The following is a 5,091-nucleotide window of genomic DNA, read 5'->3' as shown; positions in this document are numbered from 1 at the left end:
GGCTTGTAAGTGGCATTCTCTTTCTCCATAAACTAGTCAACGGTGAAGTCATTTCTTCTAATTTACTAGATACCCTATATTTTTGTGTTCTCTCACGTCGGACCAGAAACTTTTTATACCCTTTCAGAGGGTATTAAAAAATTGTTCAGATGTTTGTAACGCACAGAAGGTGACGTTTCCGACCCCATAAAGTATATATATTCTTGATCAGCATGAGAAGCTGAGTTGATATAGCCATGTCCGTCTGTCCGTCCGTCCGTCTGTGCGAATGCGTTTTACTCAGCCGTCTTAACAGCTATCGGGCTGAAATTTTTTTCCGTGTTTTTTATTACCCGGGAAAAATAAAGTATGAAAACCATCAGGATCGGACCACTATATCATATAGCTCACGAAGAACTAGAAGAAACATTTCATAAAAATCAGGGTATGCTATGAAATTTACATATGTGATTGTAAAATAATTGTAAAATAGAGAGTCAAATTGTTTTGTTTATATATTGATGAATTGAGTTGCAGAAAACAAATTTTGAACATGTAAAATTATTATTACCAAGGACTGCAAGGGTATATAAACTTCGGCATAGCCGATGTTAGCTTCTTTGATATTTTCTTATTCACCTTAGTAGATGTCTGACTAACTACTCTCTTCACGAACCTTTTCGTGTTCTTTGCCAATCTTTTAACAGCCTTTCTCACCTTATCTCTCCTCATCTTTCTGCCACTTCTCTTCGCGCTATCCTTTTCAATCATCTACGACGAAACTGCTGAATATGTTTTAGACTTGGGTTGCTTGCAACTCATCCCTGACCACACTGGCTGTGAATCGGGGCATAGCTGGCACCTTGTGCAAATAAAACACCTCCACCGGGTCGGGGATGTTTGGTTGTGTATAAAGCTAAGCTACCTTCTTTAATTAATTTGTTATCTATATTTTAAGCTTTTTCGTCGACTGGTGGTTAGTTGACGTAAATAATTAAATAAATAAAAAAATAAAATAATATATAAATGATTTTTGGTATGTATATACTATACCTTCCCTTTTTAGAAAATAACGTAATATTATGGAGTTATTTATTGATTAATAATGATGATTATTGATGACTAAATAAAGATATATGTATGTTTGTAACGCACAGAAGTTTCCGCCCCCACACTGTATATATATGTAGCGCTGATTTAATGATCGTTACTATATTTATTTATTTATTAACTAGAGATCCGGAGAACTTTGTTCCGCCTTAACAATGACAATAAATAAGCAGATTGTGTTTTTTTTTTGGGAAAAAATACAAAAAAAATTAAATGACTACATTAATCATTCATTATTATTTCTGTATTTAGTACATAGGTTGCTCTTCACTTAAGTATCTTGTGATTGGTTTATGTTTTATTATCTGACCCGTGAATATGCCACATAAAATTGACCATGGGAAAAACATGAATGTTCTAGATTTAAACCACAAACTTTTAAGGATTGGCCTTGTGATTTGTTGATGGTCATGGCAAAAGCAAGACATATCGGAAATTGAAGTCTTTTAAATTCAAACAACATATCGGTTGGGATCATCGGGAATGAGAACTTCCTCACCTTTGAATTTTCCTATCATTATCGTAGCGTAAATTACATTGTTCATCAATTTACTAACCACCAAACGCGTACCGTTGCACAGTTTTGGTTGGTTTATGTTTCGAAGCATGAGTACTACGGAGCCAACCTTTAGGCGCAAATTGTGCGGTGGTAAGCCAGGCACGTCCAAAGAGTTTAAAAATTCACTAGAATAGTTGGTGGCTTCCTCTTCATTTGTGACGCAGTCAATAGATTGGAATGAATGCATTGTTCCAATGATCTTATTTTGAATTATGTAGTTCTGGTCATCTACATCTTTATTCTTAGCCGCTAAAATTGCTCGCTCACTCAACTCATTCATTATTTTTTGTAGTTAGAAATAGTATTTGAATATACATTGTTGATAAGTTCGTCTTTTGATGCGACAATATTACAGAAATTATTTGGAAATGATATTATCCGCTCGATTCATCGTTTCTTCACATAGCTTCATAGATTTGACGATTTGAGGCAAGCGTTTATTTCATCGGCAGCCGTAGATCTTGGAAATCAATGCTCCTCCAAAACATCTCGAGTCATTGCGTAAATATTTTAATTTTCGGTTAAGTGCTTCTAATGCACGTTTATGCGCCATTGTGCATTCGTCCCAGATGATGACTTTCGATGCCGCTAAAACTTTGGCCATTGCTTAGTGCTTTGCAATATTACACGTTGGTTCTTCAATAGTTTGAAGATTTAAAGGTAATTTGAATGCTGAATGAGCCGTACGGTATCCTTCTAACAATGTGGCTGCTATTCTAGAAAAAGCAACTGCAACCGCTATGTTGGATCTCGCCAAGTTCTACTATCCTTGTATTTGTGCCACAGGTTACATGGGTTTGATGGAAAACATGTCGAAATTATTATAGCGAATAATGTGCGTATCTGACTTGGAGATGCAGAGATAATGGCTTCAGCGATTGTCGTATCCCAATGCGTATCGTTTTCTAATAAGATAAATTCTTCACATGCAGCACGATATGTTGGGAACATAAATAAAGAGATCTGGCCGGCCATAATGACGAACATATGTCATTGCATCTTGTGCATATTCATGCATATGACGTCAACGCAATACTGCTGAAACAATCGACGAAACCGCAGCAAATAGTTGTCAGCATTTTGACGAATCATCAAACGATATGTATAATAATTCATTGAGCTAACTTTCTTTGCAGTTTCTTTACCTGAAATTAAATATTTGATAATTAACCATTTCAAAGACAAATAATACAGACATTAACGATTATTAAGATACTGATACTTTACCATTCAATGGATTTATCAATTTAATATTAAAATAATATCCATCTTCTCCTTGCCAAAACATTAGTGGGTATTGCAATGCGTCATATGATCGATGAGTTTCAGATATTTGTTGTAGTTGCCCAGTGTCGCGACGTTTAAGCACAATATCGCGTTTTTCCAATTGTTCACCAACAATCAGGATAGCAACTTCGTCTACTGTTGGAGCATTAAATGTGCGTTCGTGTGTTCCAGATGGTCGTTTATCTGCTTTGATGACAACTTTATAGTCAAAGCACTCTTAAACAACCTGACCAACGCATGATGTTCATGAAGCAGAACTAGGCGTCGATCAAGTTGTTCTTTCATGTTGCCCATGAAATATATTTGTAAAAATTTATTCTATTCTATTCTATTTTATTCGTGTTAGTTACACCACTTATAACTCGAGATCTGCTGAACCAATCTTCGTGGTTATTGATCCCTTCGGACTTGTTTCCTCCCGAATAGCAGAATACATCTTAAAAACAATAAATATTTGTCGGAAAACCCCTTAAAACAGCCAATTTTTTTCCCGTTACAAACGTTTTCTAACAGTCAGTTTAAATACAGTCAATTGTTGTTTTAATGTCATTGTAGTGCTCTGTAATATACAATGTGAAAACTAGAGGAAAAATTCGAATATTGTGTTTTGTGTAGTGACATAATAGAAATTCGAATATTGTGTTTTGTGCAGTGTTTAGTAACCCATATTATCAAACCAAACCAATTAGCAATCTAATCATTATGCCACGTTCCAGATTATCCGATGAACAAGGAGAAATTATACGAGAAGAGCGCCGCTTTAGTATTCAAAGAGGAAGGGCATTAATTCGTGCTTCTCAAACACAAGAGCACAGAGGACAGCCTATGAAACGGCTAGGTTAGAAACGAGAAATCGTCGAGCCTATCGTACAGATGAGCATAGGAATAATCTTCAAAGTGCAAGAAGAAATGGTTCAAGAATAGATTTGAGTCGAGCAGATTTTCTTTATGATTGCACCATCGACTACAGCTTGCATCGATTAGTTTGTGGCATTGTGGCTCATTGAAGTTTGCTGGTAAAACAACTGGTTTGTGCCGCCTTAGTGGTAAAGTAAATTGTTATTATTGGTCCCGCCAACAGTGCCATTGTGTTTCCTACTTTATGGCGAAATACTAGAAATATGACATTTTCTAGCGAACACTTCAAAATACAATGTCTGCTTCCAAGTGACTTCATTTGGGGCTGAAATTATCGAAGAACATGTTATAATCCAACATTTAAGGTAATTTACGTTAAAAAAAAATTGTTTGTAAGATACAAGATCTGCAGTTGTGATCAGAGCAGATAAAAGACCTGCTAGAACACATGAACGCACATTTAATGATCCAACAATGGATGAAGTGGAAATGTTTATTGTTGGTGACGTTCATATGACGCGTTTCAATACCCGCTGATGTTCTGGCAAGGTGACGATGAATATAACTTTAATATCAAAATGAAAAATTTATTGAATGGTAAGATCAATGCCGTTAACGTATTAGGTGTTCTAAAATACAATTTTTATCAAATTTGTAAGGGTAACAAAGGGTAAGATCAATGCCGTTAACGTATTAGGTGTTCTAAAATACAATTTTTACCAAATTTGTTTTAGGTTAGGAAACTACCAAGAAGGTTAGGTCGATGAAATACTACGCATACCGTTTGCTGATTCGAAAAAAATTTTGACAATTATTACTTCAACAATATTGCGTTTACATGTCGAAACAATACGTAGTACCTTAATTTTATTCGGTTGAATCAAGGTAAATTACGTTTAGAAGTGTATATTCAATGTTGGTCGAATGACTATTTTACCGGCGAAATACACAGGTATTTTAAACTCCTTGAATGTGCAGGGTTAATGCTTAGAAATTTAAACCAACCAAAACGGTGCAGTGGAAAGCGTTTGTTGATAAGAAAACTGATGATCAATACTTAAAGAAAAATTTAAAGATGAGGAAAATCGTATTCCAAGGATCCCGATTCGGGTTTTCTTCGCCATGACGATCAACAAATCACAGGACCAATCCCTGACTAGTTGTGGCCTTAATCTAAAAAAATCATGTTTTCACCAAAAAACAAATAATGTCGTTTACAAAGGTGCTAAAATGAAAATTTCGTTTTACTTTTCAAATATAAATCAAAACAAAAATTTTTTTTTCATTTGTAAACGAAA

At 35.1% G+C, this 5,091-nt stretch overlaps 1 long non-coding RNA gene across 3 annotated transcripts; it reads left to right on the top strand.

Moving 5' to 3' along the window:
* The first annotated feature begins 3,889 nt into the window (after positions 1-3,889).
* LOC124461920 lies at positions 3,890-4,588 on the top strand. Of its 3 annotated transcripts, none has more exons than XR_006955316.1 (3): positions 3,890-3,951; positions 4,017-4,390; positions 4,528-4,588. It is a non-coding gene; the product is annotated as an uncharacterized LOC124461920 (long non-coding RNA). The 3 variants fall into 3 exon arrangements; XR_006955315.1 differs by having other exon boundaries at positions 4,017-4,463; XR_006955317.1 differs by having other exon boundaries at positions 4,533-4,583.
* The last annotated feature ends 503 nt before the right edge of the window (positions 4,589-5,091 follow it).

Source organism: Drosophila willistoni, unplaced genomic scaffold (assembly GCF_018902025.1).
Source record: "Drosophila willistoni isolate 14030-0811.24 unplaced genomic scaffold, UCI_dwil_1.1 Seg740, whole genome shotgun sequence".
Classification (NCBI taxonomy): domain Eukaryota; kingdom Metazoa; phylum Arthropoda; class Insecta; order Diptera; family Drosophilidae; genus Drosophila; species Drosophila willistoni.
Note: the sequence above shows the minus strand (reverse complement) of the source record. Positions and strands in the feature narration are given on the sequence as shown.